Source organism: Scophthalmus maximus, chromosome 1, assembly GCF_022379125.1.
Source record: "Scophthalmus maximus strain ysfricsl-2021 chromosome 1, ASM2237912v1, whole genome shotgun sequence".
NCBI classification, from domain to species: Eukaryota; Metazoa; Chordata; class Actinopteri; order Pleuronectiformes; family Scophthalmidae; genus Scophthalmus; species Scophthalmus maximus.
Window position 1 is genome coordinate 21,267,479 of NC_061515.1, and position 18,191 is coordinate 21,285,669.

Consider the following 18,191-nt stretch of genomic DNA (forward strand, 5'->3'; position numbering starts at 1 on the left):
CTGATCATGAGTTTTCTTTTTTTTGAGACTGGAGGTTATGTAGGTCCCGCCCTCCTCCTTCTCAGCTGGTCAAAGGCCCAGCCTCCAGCTGTCAGTCATGTCGAGCTGTTTTCTGACCGGTGCCTAAGGTAACCGGTGTCCTTAAGGCCTCGGAATCAAACCTGACACAGTTGATCGGTTTGCTTCTCGACATTCAATGTCTCTGTCCTTCATTTGCCTCCAGGTTGTTCTATCAACTATCACCTGGGTTAAAAATTCAAACTGCAGAGTAATTATTTGTTCGCAATATCATAAAAGATGCAATTTGCAGTCATATTTTGTGCCTCCAAAAATGGATACATAGATGTCCACATTTGCACTTTCAATTCCCTGATTCCAAAAGGCTTCAACCTTGAGCTGCAGCCAAAAGCCAGACAGGCGCCACACACCACCCACCACAGCCAGACAACACACACACACACACACACACACACACACAACACCGCTGGTCTGAGGCCAGCTTCCAGCACTCCCTGTTTGTGCCAGCGCTGTCATCGCCGCTCCAAACACGCTCCTTGATAACGCCAGAGAGACACATAGAGCGCTCCTGCCAACGCTGTATCTGATCTAGCAATGGCTTCATGCTATTAAACCACAGTGATCATCTCATGTAGAAACCTGGCACGAATGTTAGAGGGGAGGGGGGTGGGTCATTGGGTTATTTGATTCGGCTCCACCCATCACGGAGGCTTCTTTGATTCAGGCCTGCAGCACCTCCAGAAGGCTCAGCAGTGTTTTTTATCATGTCAGTTTAATAACGTGGGCATTTTTTTGTACAAGCTCCTTAATGTAAAAATCGCGCATAAAAGCCGAAAGGAAAATGAGACCAGATCTTAAATGTGTTTAATACACCTTTAAGATTTAATTTTGTTTGACAACGACGTTCAGACAATTGAGCTTTAAATTGAGACTGAAACAAAAAAAGTGAGCCCATGCGACTGTTCTAACGCACAACACAGACCAAAAAAGCAAAGTCCAAATGTTTCCATGCCTTTCTGCATCAACCCGAACTCCAAACATGCCCCCAGCCTACCCACCCACACTCTTTGACAGACAGATCATCCCTGGTGTGAGTGCTTTACAACGAAGCCTGATATAATTAAAAGTACAACGCTAATGTAGGTTTCAAAATCAATTTAGACCGTCTCACAAACAAAACGTATCAACAAAACAACTAACCCACACGGCTAGGCTGGATTGCAAACTATTCTCAGCATTGACCCGAGGATGAGGACGTGTTATCACCTCCATCTGCATTAAACCCTAATATTTGCTGTTCTAATTTCTTCGATTCCCCGACTGCACCCCACCCCCCTAAAACCAGCATAATTAAAGTTCCATCTCATCTATACCATATTTGCACATCCCTAAATGTTGAACAAGGGAGCTACTGAAGGTTTGGCTGCTGATATCGAGCTGCGTGTTCAGTGTAAGTGCAAACACGCACGCAGACTGTAATTTGGTTGGCTCTAATTCCAGGCTCTGACTCTCTCTCTCGTGAACACAATGTACTTTCTTAAAGGGCGAGTGATGCTAATCATATCAGTGTGTGCATGTGTGGATGTGTGTGTGTGCGTGTATGTGTGTGTGTGCAGCAGATGAGCAGTAAGCGGTGCCCAGTTCATCTCCTCCTGACGGAAAGGAGAAGTGAAACAAGGACATGACCTGGCTGCTGTTTGTGCTGCAGCATCTATCTATCTATCTATCTATCTATCTATCTATCTATCTATCTATCTATCTATCTATCTAAGGGCATGTTTTTGTGAGTTTAATCTTATATAATCAGATACAATGCAGATCTGGTCGGTGACAATGGACTGAACTCAAAGATTTGGCGTTAAAATTTAGTTTCTTAATGTAAAAAAAAACAAAACCAAAAACAAACTTTTAGAAGCTTGTTTTTCTCATTAACTGCTTGAAAATTTTACTCTAAAGAGACAGCACTGCCGGCGGATGGAGGATTTTATCAAGGAAAATTACATTTTAAAATGAAAAACCTTGGACAGATGAAAACATTTAGCAAATGTACATCGCTTCGGTGGCTGAATGAAAGGTATTCATTGGTGGCCACAGGATGAATAGTAAAAAAAATTAAATAAATCCTAATGTAGAAGATTGCTTCCTGAGCAGAGGACCTTGGAGAAACTTGCAGGACATGCACAAATGTTTTTGTGGCAGTAAAGTAAATACATTTTCAAGCTCTTTGAGTTTTTGTAGTGCACAAATGGCATCAAAGCCTGACCGTGCACTCAACCTGTTAATGTTTAAGTGTGTATATGTATATATAAATATATACATATAAATCCCTTTTTAATTGTTTTCTTCCTCGAGCCACCAAGGCTATGACACACATCACAGTGGAGGGTTTGGACACCTTAATCACACACTATTTCGACCTTGTGACACTGTGTGTGTGTGTGTGTGTGTGTGTTTGTGTCCTGCTTCCTCAAGGTAAGATCCCGCCTGAGCCTATTCCCACGGTTTAAACTCTGCGACACTCGCTGCCACAAGAGCTTGTGTCAGAGAGCAAGGGATTGGCCCGTGATGATGTAATGTAGCCTACCTGATGAATGCATCCGGTTCCTACTCCTCCTCCTCCGCCTCCTCCCCCTTCATAGTCCAGGCAGAAGGCCAGGCAGCATGAGCTCATACGTCCTTGGGATTAAAAAAAATAAAAAATAAATAAAAATAAGGCGGAGGGACATTTTTCATTCTTAAGTAGCCCCTTGACAAATGAAAAGGGACTCAGCAACTATTTCTTTCATTACACTTCAGAGAATAAGAGCAGGGATCTGTTGGACTGCATTTTCATTTATGTGCTGAGTGTTCTGTAAGGCTCTTAACTAAAGCAACTAGTTAAGAGCCACTAAAGTGAAATGCAGTGGCTATTATTATTTTTACTTTTATTATTATTATTATCGTGAACAATAATCACTGATGAGGGTGAGGCAGTAAAGCAAAAAATGTAACGAGAAAATAACAAACTTACTGCTGTACATACCTGTTACTTCTTTTAACGATCCTGTTTAGACAGTGGGATGAAAATGAAATAATTTATAATCACTCAAATTAGAGCCAAGTATTAATTATTCTTATTTCAGTCTTTAATTCAGCCCTGAATTGATAAGTCTATCGTCCCAAGTGTTAATAGAATTATAGTGAAAACAGCCATGTGAACTCAAGGAAAAATACTTCCTCTCCATTGGCAGAGGCTTTTCTGCTCTTTTGATTTATACAAATTATTAAAACAACCCCAGTGTTGTTAATCATAATCATGCAATACTAGCAATATACCCTCAAAGCTGATGTAATCCAGTTGTCTCAACTAAATGAGAGCGCTGGTTTTGAGGAATGACATCTTGTCTTACCCTGACATCTGCTGGCTGAATGGTTGAACTTCACGAAAACGCCAAAGCACGTTGAAAATAACACTTGATAGTATATGTCGGCTGATCAGGCACATTCACTGTAATGCTGTTGCTGAGACAGAACATGACCGTCCATGCCGACAAATTGTGGCAACTGGTGCACCTTATTTTGATAAAATGCAATAATCATAATTATGTGGAGGGTTGGTGAAATACTGCCATCTAGTGGACAAATGTAGTCATACATTTGTTTTGAACTCTCTGTTTGGACTTGCTTTTCCTTTTTTTGTATTTTAGTCGTTTGAACATATTGTTATCACTCGACTTGGAGTTTAGTATCTATTGTTGTACAGTGAAACATGCTTTCTAGCCTTGTGCATGTCTAGCTAGTTTTATTTCATGTCCTCATCAGATGTCCCCCCTAATTACCTAATGCGTTTCACCTGTGTTTTTAAACGCACCGCTCCCTGCTCGTTCGGTTCGCCCATGCTCCGTTGACTTCCGGTTCGGTTCCTGCTCCGGTTTTTGACTTTTGGACACGTAAAAAAAAAGACAGAGAATTTAAGCCCTACTATTTCATCAGACCTTCATTTTTTTTTTATATACATGTAATGCTGCTCTACCTACCCAGTCGGGTGTCGTGCTGTGACAAAGCAGCCCTGCCATAAGAAAAGGTACCCCTGTCGCTGACTGTATACAAACTGTGACCCTAACTGAACGGCGGAACCAAAATATGGCTAAACTAAAATATGGTTTCATATTACTGTATGTGTGTAAGACTAAATTAAAACTGTCACGCTAAAGGTAGGGATAAATGCAGCGAACATAGAGGCTCTCCTGCTACATTTCCGTTTGTTTCTTACGGAAAGAGGCAGCAATGCGCATGATATAGGATGGAGAACTCGAATATCAGTCATGGTAAATCACATTGGTTTTGAATTCTGCCAAAGTGAACCGGGCCTCCTCACAACAATACTAACAAAACTCCTACGCACTTTATATTTGTATCAGAATTTGAAGTGGAACTAGGAACCTTCTGACTTGTGTAGGTTGTTTCCCCCGCAATGGGGTGCTTATTTTGGCGTAGCACTTGCTAAAAACAAGTGCTAGCTTTATCCCACTTAGTTACATTTACTTTGGATGTAATTTAAACAACTTGAATATACGTCTTCTGAGTTTAATGGTATGGAAGGGGGGGGGGGGGGGGGGGGCACAACTGCATTTCGTTTTGCAATAATTTATTATATGAGTTGTATGAAATCTGAATATGCATAAAAAATGGTTTAGCTAAGTATAAAAAACAAAAAAAGAACAGAAACTGTTTTCTCACAGTTTTTCATGTTGTGGAGTAGAAGTTGCGTATAATGGAAATGCTCAAGTAAAGTGCACATACCTCAAAACTGTGGTCAAGTACAGTGCAGTAGTCTTCCATTCATATCCAGCACTGGGATTAAGATAAAACCTAGCCTTTTGAAAAACCTTGTATATTATGTGCATGAAAACACGTGAGAAACTGTCAAACTTAATTTCAGCACCCACTGACTTAACCGAGGTACAACTCTTATCTTTTATTTACTACAAAACAATAAATGCCATTGTCCTAAAACTATATTCATCCAAAATGTCATTCCACTGGGATGAGAGTTTGTCCTAATAACCTTATCATTTTGACTAAAAGTTATTGATTGATCTGGTCTGACTTGTACGTGTTATTCTTCGTTACTGTTGTCTTAACATAAGCTTTTTTTCAGTGGTTGAATCCTCGTGCTCCTTCGCAACTGAAGGTTTTGTTGAAATATCATGTGTGAAACAGTGATGAATGGGACACAGGAGAAATTGATCGAGCGTCTCATATGGAAGTTGATCTCTCTATCCGTCTCCTTCACTTTTTTGCAGTCGCGTTGCGGTGAAATCTGGCTCTGGTGTGCCGCGGCCTCGCTCTGGTGCACAAACCATTTTTTAACTCCACAGAGGATGACTGAGCAGGTACAGTAAACTCCAGAGTTGCTTACATGTTACTGCATTTTATAGAAGAAAAATAATACAGCAGTGTGTTGTCAAAAGCAAAATAATATCCAGACTGGAACCAGCCAACGTACTCAGTTATTGGCACATTTTAAAGCACATAATTGCATGAAAGACACAGAATTCTGTGGAAGTGTGTATCAGTGTTCTGCCTATGATAGACACACATGATATTATTTGGCCAATCAGCAAAGCCGTCTAGCATGCAAATACTTAGTTAGCGTTATTATACACAATCTCCCACAGTTCTGTTAATATAACTCATACACATCTTCAAGATCGCCCACTGACAATGAAAATAATCCAATAAATCAGAGCAAAGATACAGAGTGAAACCTTTCTTCGTCTTCTTCTCCTTGTACATTATACATATGTAAACAAAGCCCCAGTCACTGTGTGTACCGAGTTTGTTGTTGACAGCATCGCTAAGTTACCAGGTGTTTGAGGAGTCAAAAGAGACAAAGTAAAGAGAGATTAAATGATCAAATGAAAGATTATAGGACCGATTTGTCGGCCATAGTTGATCAAATCTGGGTATTTTACTCTTGTTAACAAGGACTTCTTGATCACAAAGCAATTCTGGCCATCTTTTTCTATAAGGTGGAAGTCGAGACTAAGTGAGATGTCGGATTTGTGCGCCACATTATACATGTAATAACAGTTTAAGGATATAATCCATCACTGCTGTCTTGTGTCACATCAGCAAGTAGAGGAAGAATGAGAAAAAAAAAAGTTGATCTGTCTCCCCCTGTCATCGTTTTTCTGTGTATTAGATGACAAATAATTGGTCATTCATCAATAACAATAGATGAAAGCTGGAATGATTTATTGCCTTTATAGCAAAAAATTGGGCTTTGCTCTGTGATGATGATGGAGCTCTCTGATCAGTCAAGCAGAAAGAAGACAAGGCATGAAGGGTGGGGGGCTTAGAGGTGGGGAAGAGAGGGGGAGAGGAAGAGAGTGAGGGAACAGAAGAGAAAGGAAGAGGAGGGAGAATTGGTGGCAAAAGATGAGGAGAGGCAAAAAGGGAGAAGATGGAGGAGGAAGAAATGAAAAGGGGAAGGTTGGGGAAGACAAAGGAAGGATGATGGGAGAGAAACATGGATAAGGCAAGGTGCAGGAAACAGCAAGAAAAAAATGGAGATCAGCAGAGGAAAAGGCAGGAAGGCCGAAAGTGTGAACTAAGAGGGAGAACAAAAGGATGAATGAAGAAAATAGATTTTAGGTTGCCAATTTGAATTTATTTGGCTTGGCTTTTCCTTCATACTTGATTTTAAAACTTTTACTTTCAGTTTATGAACTCACTAGGTACTGTAGGAAACCACATCGTCAATGTATGTCCCGGTGTCTCTTTTTTTGCCGCCCGTCTCCCAGACAGACAACACATCTTTCCAGTAGCATGATCCCTAGAAACAGCAGATGGTCACGAGCTGCACTACACCTCTTCCACTTACTTAGTTCCGGCTGCTCCGCCACTGCCCACATATCAAGCCATGATGGATCACTCTCAACTGATAATCCTGCACAGTTGCAAGATGTGAGCGCACTGCAATCCTTCTATTGATCGCTTCAGTGAACCACAGATCCCGGGCCTGATTACCAACTTGCCGTGATACTGACGGAGGCCTCTCCATCTCCTGCTATCAGAGCTTGTCCTGCAGGACGGCTCACGACGGGGGTTTGGGGTTAAAGCCGGGTGATAAACTGAACATGTAAGGGCATCAGTATTAACAACTGGCGGCTAACTGAATTTTACTAACGTTTGTGTGACCTTTGTCCATCCTAAAGCGGTCAGTCATCATCCATCCATCCCTTTCTTTCTCTTTATTTAGTGTCCATCATCATGGAAGCTAAATCTAAGGATTCATTGTGTATATACATTCTCTTTGGCACCCAGACTTTTCCAAAAACACTGGTTTTCTGGTTAAATACGGAACAAGGCATTCTCATACGTATTTTTATCCACAGGCTTCTAGAGGCACGGCATGACAACTGACATGACGACGATGATGATGATGAAACGTCTCACCTGCATGTAAGTTCCATGACAACTTTTCTAAACATAAGGTAGTTCTGTTTACTGAGGAGAGCCTGAATACACAAGTTCAGAAGTGCAATGAATCTTGAATTAACTGACACATTGACAACAACACCAACTGAATGATAAATATATGCTCCTGGAAAATGTAATTGATTTGAAGGTGCTGATTCTTTCATGTACATAAAGATGGTACAGTTGTCAAAGATGATAAGGCTGTAAATGAGGTAAAGTTATTTTCAGAGAGACCATGGAAATACTTCAGGTATTTACCCTTTTGTGGCCACAAATGTGGAGCATGTATTTTACATAAGATACAGATGTTATGAGGCTGCTTCTTCCTTTATGAGACATATTTGGATTCACTGTTAATTTGTCAAAGTCATTATTGGAAAGTGAAGGAGTGTTTGTGCCTCAATCCGTCTCTGAGCTCATCCTAGTCACCTTCGCGGCAGCTACTTCATCTGAGCCGACGGCTGATTGAGCCAGTGCGTCGCACTTATCAGAAGTCATAATCTCTGTATTTATCTGGCCGGCGGCCCAACTGGCAGCTCTTCAGTCAACGGAACGAGCTGGATCCACAACCTGCCAAAAGCACCGTCCGAATCGATAGAACCAGTTACAGTAAAGGAGCCGTTTACCTCGTCATCTTGGGAGGAATTGCAGCTCGTGCTCTTGTTGTATTCTGGGAAAGCTGACAGACACTGGGAGTGGTGGTGGGTTGTTGGACACGTCTGTAGGGTTCCAGCTCTGAGGATGAGCAATGGAGGATTGTTTTACAGCCATGGCAAATAGTGCAGTCTGACAGGTTTTTGATTTCCGTCGTTTCTCACCATCTTCTCTCTCTGCATTCAGTTTACCTTGCTGCATTTTCATAGGTGGATTTCACAATAGAATCCCTTATATCAGTTTTAAGATGTGAAGCAGAACTCTTCTACATCCCCTTAAATTAAAGATGACAAAAGACACTGTAAAGAATACTTTGAATACAATCTAAATCAAAGGAAAATAAGAAAACAACACTGACAATATTCACATTCACACACGACAAGTCATAGCACTTTGTGTCGTTTGATTCTTCCTCTGTCGACACGTACGCACATCATTATAAACTCTATTGTGGGACAGGACAGTTTTAGGGTGCACACCTCCCTTCCTACCTTCCCTACCTTCCCTCCAGCCACCCTCGTTGCCTCGCTCCTTCCTTCCTCTGCCCTTGCCTCCCCTGCCCCCGGTGTCATTTGGACTTCCTCGCTGATCACGGTCTCCTCTCTTCTGCTTCTCTGACTTCTGTAATTCTGTTCACTCTCCCCTTCCTGAGTAATTGAAGTAATTTCCCACCTTGGCTATGATGAATGTGTCCCATGCTCCCGCCTTGCCCTTCTACTTTAGCCGCCCTAATTAAAGAAAACATTCCATGATTGCCTATTTTTCCTCGAGCGTGACAACCTATTATTCTCCCCAGCACCTGATTAGAGAGTTATTATGCTTAGATTTAGATTGATTTAACCAGGCAGCCTAATAAAAGACTACTTGGGGTTTGATTTAAAGTGGGGGAATTGCAGGTTTGGAGCCAGTCACGGTGTGTAATTGTTATTACTGCTTCATGATATGAGCGGAGTGGCGGAGAGAGGGGACTTCTCTAAATTGAATTAGAAAATTAGAAGGTCAATCTGTGAACAACAGGTGACATTTTGGGACATTCTTGCCACGATAGAGCTGTCAGGAGGGGGGACGTCCAGGCATAGATTTATCCGGAATGATAAATCGCATCCATCACAGACCCGCAGAAACTGACATATTTCTATCAAAGCAAGATTAATCTCTCCGTCAACGGCAGCGGCGTGGCTCGTAATCATCCACAAGAATTGTTTGCAAAATGGGTAAATTGACCAGTGTTTGTGTTGTGGTGGTGCTCTGCCCAGGGTTGGTAATGTCTCAATAAAAGTCAAATGAGTGAGGAAAAACCAGCTGCCCTTTAGAAATAATCTTATATCTATCGGCTGGCAAACATAACCACAACCAAACATAAGAAGTTTGCACTGAGTGTTTCACTATTTCATCAAACCAAAGAGACTATTATTGATGAAGTACATTTATGAAACCATCAGAGCGCACGTCCTCCATTATTTTTAGTAAGTCATACAATTGTTTAAGACCTGTCAGATATAAAGTAGTCCGACATCGCTTCAAAATCAAAGCTGACATTGGTGTTTTCATCAAAGGTCAGAGAAGCCACAGACGAGTCCAGTTTCCTACGGGGACGACGTGGAAACTGACAAAATGTAGCTTTTCTTTCAATTCAAGGAGTTTTGCTTTAGTACTGAGCTACTGAATGCCTTTTACTCTGTGGCTCAGTAACACAAATTCAAAATCTAAGTTTTATTAAAAGGGACATGCTGATTTAAAAAAAAAAAAAAATACTTAAGACTCTTCCCCATCCTGTATGTCTTTAGGGGCTTTAAAATGTATCACATGCAATGATCTTGAGGGAAATTGCTTACAATTGTCTTTTCACCACTGTCCCCCACTGGTCGTTCTGATGGAAGCGATCAGGGCTCAAGTACACATCAGCAACTCTATAGTTGAAAAAAGTTTTCAGCATTTTGCTGACACATTGTTTAAAAGCATGACCTTGCAATCAAAGGTGTCTGGGGTCAGCATGCCACCCTGCTTGAACCTTAAACTCTCCACCAGTATCTCATCGTTATCGAGTGAAGCCAACATTTTAAAAGTGGCTCTGAAAAATATTTTGATTGTTTCCTACTTTAGCGAGCATCTGTTTTGGACACCCCCAAGCTGAATGATGACTAGTCCTTGCCCTCGCCTCACTCAGATCTAGTTAACATAAATGCACTCACTGACGCGCCTGAGCAGCATTTTGATAAATGGCACGATTAGAGGTAAAATGAACAATTTGACTCAGGGCCAAGCCATGAAAGGGGGGGGGGGGGGCGAATCCAGTCCATCTTTCATGTCTGAAATCCAACAGTGTCAGTGTGAGCCTGGCGTAAGTTGTCTTTGACATGTATTCACTGTTGTGATTATTGGCAGTCACTTCTTCAACGTCACCGTGAGTAATGGCCACGTACTGTAGTGCAGCTTGTAACTGTACGCGTAGATTGATATAGATGAAAATACTGATGGCTTGATTCATAGATATTGTAAGTGAGTAAATAGATCTAAATAGATTAAGTGATATTATGTTTATGAAATTGATTAAATGGAAACTGCGCTGTCAAACATAATTCATTGATTAGTGGTCTGAGATGTTTTGCTAATTGACAACAGGAAAACACCCTGGTCGAAGTTAAGTCAGATTTTTCAGAGCCTATTAAATAAAAAATGGTCATGATCTGTTTGTCCATTAGGATGGAATAAAAATATATGACAACTGCACAAATGAGTTTAGGTTCAGTTCACTCAGGTGTGAAGTCTAAATGGACTGAGAGAGGCTGCAATTTAGGCTCCAGCTTTATCAGCAGGGATCATGGATCAGAGCTGGAGCTCATTGCTTTGGCATTCACCTGATGTCTATACTGTATAGAAGAGGAGACCAAGTATTAATGAATTCACCTGGACAGATGAAACAAATGTAAGTATAACAAAAAGTATCCTTAATTTTTTAAGGATACTTTTTTTAAGGATAGCCAATGTAACTGTTTATTCGTTACATTGGCTATTAAAGCTGTCTGCCATCTGGCAACAGAACGGGCATAGGCGACGGCCAGTAAATTGTGCAGAGCTGGATCTTCTGTTTGTCCAGTCAAGCAGAAAATATAGACCTGAAGTGGCGCAGCATGAGTGGAGTGAGATATGGAAGGAAGGAGGCAGTACTGTAGGAAACAGGAAATGAGAGGAGAGGAAGTGTAAAAAGGGGGGAAGGGAAAAGGAGAGAAGGAAAAAGGGAATGAGGATATGAGGGTGGAAATACGTTTTAGACGGCACAGAGGAAGAAAATGAAGAGATGAATGGGATTGACTGTTTTCATATAAAGCATAATAACTAAATGATTTATTTGGTTAAACACATACGTTTGGTCCTAAAATATTGAGATTCAAACCCTAATCAGAGACCTGGGATTTGTGGCATTGAGGATTTGAGGTTTGAAAGGAACAGAGAAAAAAAAGTGAGGGACAGATGAAGCAGGGTAAGGAAAGGTGGGAGAGTGGAGAAAATGAGAGAGGCCTGAAGAGAAGGGAGAGAAGGATGAGAACAAATGAAACGGTCCAGAGAGAAGTGAAGTAATCGACATCGTAGTGAAATAGAGGAATCACGTATGCATGATGTTTATTAAGTCTCGGATAAATGAGATGTTGCAGCAGCAGGCTGGACGACGGAGCTAAACATTAGAAAATAAAGAGATGATTTCTTTTAAAGGATTAATAGCACTCTGAAGTCATTGATGATCACTCACTGAAGACTTCATTTTTCCAATTAATGCCCCCCCCCTCCGCTACTTGACCTGACTGTCAAAATTAGTGACAAGGAACCTTTAAGTCAGATGGATGAACTGCCACAGCCTTGCCAGCTAATTGGCAGCCACAATCAAGAGTGAATATGTATCAGGAGAAGAAGAGGAGGCTGAATATATTAGCAGAATAATAACAAAAAAGAAAAATGAGGCTGGTAAGCAAAATGGCAGCATCAACTTTTCGGATGTCAACGGCAGAAAAAAATGGTCATGGGAGCTACGATTAAGAAGTCAAAAAGAATATTTTGGAGGAGTGGACCAGAATATTATGAACACACATCTCATTGTTGGAGCGTGTGTAGTTTTTGTTAAAACTTGCCTGGTCCAGTCAGTTGGTTCTGAGTTCTGGCTCTGACTTGATGGATATGATGCACTTTGGGTAATTGCATTGGTTTTGTAGATTTGCTGAGGACTACATTGGTTATAAATAAGTATTGATTTTGATTTAATGGAGAGTTTAAATGTTGATATTGATAAAATAAGCCTGTGGGGAAAAAAAACTGCAAAAGGACGCCTCTGGCCAGCAGCAATTACAATAATTATCTTTCATGTATTTACAGAACTTATTAAGTTGCACTTGTGAGATTGAATATTTTCCCCATTGTGCAATGTTATTAAAAGTTAATGAATTAAAATTTCATTATTGGTAGTGGTTTACAAAAAATGCATGTTAATAAGGGACTTTTTCCCCCTTTTGTTCATAATAAACTTTAAGAAAAACCTTTTGTTAAACATAGAAATATTTGTAATAGTGTGATAAAAATGAAAAAAATAGGGAACTAGAACCAAACCACCAATCCACAAAAGTTGTGTTTGTTTATTGGTATTAATCATTTCTGACGACATGCATACAGATGACGGTCATCTTGAGCGTCACACATGCAGGTGGCTCATTACGGGAGCATATCATTCATTCATTCATCGTCTACCGCTTTATCCATTTAAGGGTCGCGGGGGGTCGCTGGAGCCAATCCCAGCTAACATTGGGCGAGAGGCGGGGTACACCCTGGACAGGTCGCCAGCCTATCACAGGGCCACACACAGAGACGGACAACCATTCACTCTCACATTCACACCTACAGTCAATTTAGAGTCTCCAATGAACCTAACCCCATTCTGCATGTCTTTGGACTGTGGGAGGAAGCCGGAGAACCCGGAGAGAACCCACACATACACGGGGAGAACATGCAAACTCCGCACAGAAAGGCCCTGGTTGAACCGGGATTCGAACCCAGAACCTTCTTGCTGTGAGGCGAAGGTGCTAGCCACTACACCACCGTGCAGCTTACGGGAGCATATATTATATATAAACGGATTACACAACACACCTATGCTGTGGCAGTTGGATCCCTGCTCTGTCTAAAGTGCCGTGAGGGCGTAAAGTCGATACGTCCAGTGTGGGTGGGTGGTGGGTTCAGGGCCCTCAGCAGCTCCGCAGAGCGGAGATGAAGAGGGCCCAGGTGAATCGTGCTCGCGTCCGACAAATCTAAACATAACCGATGGCCTCTTTGTGTCCTCCCATTGATTTTCTCTTTCAGGAGAGCGGAGCGAAGAAAGGGGATTAAAAAAAATGCAGACGCGCTTTCCCTCTCACGCATCAAGCAAGTCGGGCATAAAATAGTCAGTTTGGATGGGTGATCATGAACTGGCAGCAAAGGGGAAGTTTACCATAGCTAAATTGATGCCCTAGACTCCACTTTCTGTCTGCCTCCCACCTCCGGTTACAGTCGTAATTTATGGTAATAATATCCATTGAAATGGTGGCAGGGAAAGAAGCAGATGAGAAATGGGCGTCCTCGCAGCATGTTTACATTGCCTATATGATTGTGGAAAACAAGAGACTATCTCCTGGCGCTGACTGCAAAAAGGTGATTCATCTGAGTTTTTTTCAGTTTCAGTGAGCTTCAGCCTTCATCCATCGCTCGAGTGCGTTCAAACACTCACAGGCCCGTTTTGCTGTCTACTCATTCTTCTCAGCAGGGGTTGTCTTGTCCACCATGTTGTCACTATTACTATTAAAATGGTGGTAGTGTTGTCACTGACTGTGCCTGCTGTTGATGGACGGAGACAAAACACTTTTTACCAAAGCACAGCTTGATTAATGTGTACATATGTACTGTAAGGTTTAGGCTTGGCTCATACTGTGAAGGAAGGAAACTGTTCAACAGGGTCGGTGTCGTGCTCTAACCGATGACCAGAGGGACTGGCCCCAAAAAACAGGAGAAATCATATGAAAGTATAATCGTTGCCCTACGATTCATGACAATAGACCAAGAGCCAGTTAACATCATTTACACCCTGACCGTCGAGAGTTTGAGATGGCTCATTAACTTCTCGCATGTAGAAGTACGGACCTCCTCTTCAGTTTGAGAGAGCAGTTGGAGGTAGAGCTGAAGTCCAGGAGATTGATGGTCTCATCCTCGTGGATTTACTTTTGAACTCCCAAGGTCCAGATGCTCGACCTGGTTGTTTCGCTGCCGCTTGCACTGACAGATCGTCACCACCCACACGACCGCTTACGAGTGCGACGGCTCCATTACCATGGTGATTAATGTGCTTGTCAAAAGCTTAACTCCAACACTGGTGCCTCTCCTTCTTAGTTTTTTTATTTATTTAATTGAACCTACACCCACTACACAAAAAAAGAAAGAAAAAAAACCTTTTCCAAAATCTTGCATCAAAGTAATTTATTTTAATTATGCACACTGCCTCTTTCTGTGCCGTGTTCCTCAACGCACTGCTCCCCCACACCCTGCTCTCCTTAAACCTTTTGGTGCAGATTAATGTAACAAAAAGTCTATTAATTAATGCTTTGTGGCTTTTAATTTCTGGCAAGGATGCCGTCTTGATGCAGCTGCCTGTTGAGGCCGATCACTGTTGAACCCGTGCCAGGGAAGTGCAGATGTAATTCTGTTATCTCTTGCTTAGCCGTTTACGTAAATTAATTTGAACAATTAGCCCTCTACCGGCCTTTCATGAATCATGCAAGAGAAGCTGCAAACAAATTAATTCTCAGAGATTTCCATTTCAAAATGAGAGAGCTCCCATTTTGGGAATAAAATGTTACACCTGCTCTGGTACAAAATTAAACAGATGAAAGGACTAAAAAAAAGAAAGAAGTGCTTACTCAGATCCTTGGTGGATGCAATTTAAATATGTTCACCGGTTTTAAAGAACTGCATTTATGAATAATGAACCTAAATTAATATAGTCTGTATACGTTTCAAAGGTTTGAGGCTGATGAGGTTTAAAGATCACCTGTGTTTCTGTTAGATGTACTTAATACGGTCTTTAAAAAATAAAGGTTTATCACTAGGTATTTTGCAGATACCAAAACAGATGCATACTAAAAAAATAATTAGAAGCAGGAAACGGTGTGTCCCAGAGATTCCATTATACTAATTAAAATACCTTCTAACCTTTTTCATTAGTGTGGGTTTTAGTGGAGAGGTTTACGGTCCCACTATGGTCTCCATGCTTTATATGAGACTTTTTTTTCTATCTAACCAAAAGGAAATTATGTTGTGCCTTTGAATAGTAGTTGTCTTTTACATAGAAAATGTCACATATAATATGTCTGAATATCTACATATACAAATAAATACATATAAATGAGCAATCATCTTTTTTTTTTTAAATGGCGTAAAAGCAAAAGAAAAAATAGTGCCTGACATTACTGCCAAAATACAATAAATCACCTTGCAAGAAGGTCTGACTTTTTCCTCTACTCAAATCACGCACAACAGGGTTGTCATGATTTTCCAACTCCTCAGATAGAAGCTTTGTTCAAATCAGTTGCTGTAGTGGCTCCCACATTTTCTCATGCAGAATCTGTTCTGTAAAAGATGTGTCTTGAGAAGTACTGTAAGATTATACTGTACATCACCGTTGTCAAAGTTGCACATAAAGATACAAGAACACTACTAAGATACTAGGTTACAGGGAGTCAAGAACTCCTGATGATGAAGTTGCACTCTTTTATTATGAAGAAATCGAAGCTCTCCCTGTAATGACCAGCGGGGGGCGGATTCGCCCTTCCTTTACTCTAAACTGCAGGGATCTTGTAACTGATCTCCTGGCTGCCGTAGAAACAGGTCTTTCTTGGACATGGTGTGTGTGTATGTGTGTGTGCGTGTGTGTGGGTGTCATTAATGGCTGCCTTTCAAGCTGTCATCCGTAACGAGCTGATTGCAAACGGAAATTAAGTTTTGAAATGTAACTGAATAGGCAGATTCTAACTTTCACCAAAAGGAGGGTGGGGGGCAAGACAAGACGACACCCCAGCATCCTCGTCTGCATTATCTTTAAACACCGGACTAACCACATTTTTTTCTCTCTGTTTTTTTTTGAGGACCCATTAAGCAAGAATAAGTGGAATCCATATGATCTGCTCAATAATGACATGTAATTTTGTGACAGTTATGTGTTCTTACGCAAATGTATGGGGCAAGGCTTCTCCCCTGTAAGTGCCCGCTAACTCAATTTTGCTCGTGTATTTCTTCAGCACTGTGTTTAATGTCCATTAAGAGTTAAGAGACGGCGACTGAGGAATGCGATGGTGTCCTGTAGCACTGCATAATCCTGCGCTTTCCCCTCCCGTTAGTTCTTCATAAGCACAATTTACAGAAAAACCTCGACTTGTTAATTGTATCATCAATTACACAACATCCGCTTTACTTTTTCAGGGTCATTCTGCTAATAATTAAGTGGATTTTGCTTACAAAAAGCACATTTGCTAATTGTTTTTGTAGGATTGATAACTTAAGTGAAATGCCTTTTTTTTACCTTCATCTCACACAGTATAATGAAGTAGCCTCTTTCTCAAGTAGATGTTTGTTAGAATATATTTTTTTCAGGCAGTGCTGGTCCCTCGGTTACGGCACAGAGATAATAATTTTTTCGACTTAGGCACAGAGATAATAATTTTTTCGACTAAGACTATGGAACAGGTGAGTAGAGGCCAGAGGTGAGGAGAAAGTTTTGGTAATAACCTAAAGTCCTTGAGTGACAGTTACTCAAAGAATCTGCTTCTCTCCCAGTCCCAATAAAGTACTCAGCATCAACTGACATGAGAAGGAGTCTGTTGTCTTTAAGATAACACACACACACACACACCCAGATGGACAGATGTTAGCTTATGAAACTCATGGGATGGTTAAGATGATGTGTTATAAATATGAAGATTAGATGAAAACATGGAAATATGTGCGTTGTGTGCAAGGGGAGCACATCTTTGGATAATATATATATATATTTTCTTTAAAACATAGAACTGCAGAAACTGTCAAATAAAGGCTCTGGCTTTATGACATCAAAGGTTCTCAGTGTATCATGATACAGTACCAAGGGTACTTTGTTTCAGTGTCGGTTGGCCCTTTTGGGAATTCAGCCCAAAAGGGCCAACCGTTAGTTCTGTGCTCTGTTCAAAAAGCTCCACAGGGATTTCAACTACTTGGCTTACACTAATAACGTGAAGCTGATATCAACCTTTTACTCAGTATTAATTATTATGTAGCACTCTATATTCAAAATCGCTAGGCTAGTGTGGTCTACCTCTGATCTAATGCTGCTTTATAAGAACAGTTGAGGGAATCCCGAAATGGATATTCAACCACAAAAATTGAAATGAATGTACATAAATCAAATAATTTCGCGTTTCGCCTGAGGATTCATGAAGTTCACCGGGGAATCCAAATTGTGACGACGCAGTGAACAGAGCCAAGACAGCTAATCAATCATCTTTTTGAAGAATGATTTAAGAAATAAATAAGAAATAAGACAAAACAATCAGCCCTTGCTCTCACTGCCAGAGCCTCAGCAGCTACCATCAGTCCAGGTAGAGTAGCTGTTAGCGTATCATCGTTGAAAGATTAACATACACCACGCGGCTTGGGCTCCTCTCATTGACTGTATTCACCTTAATGCAAAAAGCTGATGAAGTTGCCAAGGCGCTGAATGCGCTGTCTCAGACCTCCTCTTTTTTTTTGTGTGTGTGTGTGTTTTTGTAATGGCGCTGTCATAACCGCTCTGCTCCGTCTGGGCCTAAGTGAATCTGAAGCGCCATCTTTTAAACGAGGCTAACAAATGAACACGTTTTTCCCCCCATCAAACGGCTCCTGACATTGATGCATGGGCTTCCAGATGAGCTCTGAAAAACTGATGGATCTGCGACGGTACAAGCGCTTAGATAAACTAATGCATGTAATTACGTTTTCCATTCCCACTCCATTGCAGGGCATCTTATTAC

At 41.2% G+C, this 18,191-nt stretch overlaps 1 long non-coding RNA gene across 1 annotated transcript in view; it reads left to right on the top strand.

Annotated features, from left to right (window-relative positions):
• The first annotated feature begins 3,886 nt into the window (after positions 1–3,886).
• LOC118312319 overlaps positions 3,887–18,191 on the top strand; it is a 209,990-nt gene continuing 195,685 nt past the window's right edge. Inside the window, exons 1-3 of the long non-coding RNA XR_004794205.2 lie at positions 3,887–4,081; positions 5,304–5,393; positions 7,401–7,467. This is a non-coding gene — a long non-coding RNA (uncharacterized LOC118312319). The remainder of the gene's footprint in view (positions 4,082–5,303; positions 5,394–7,400; positions 7,468–18,191) is intronic.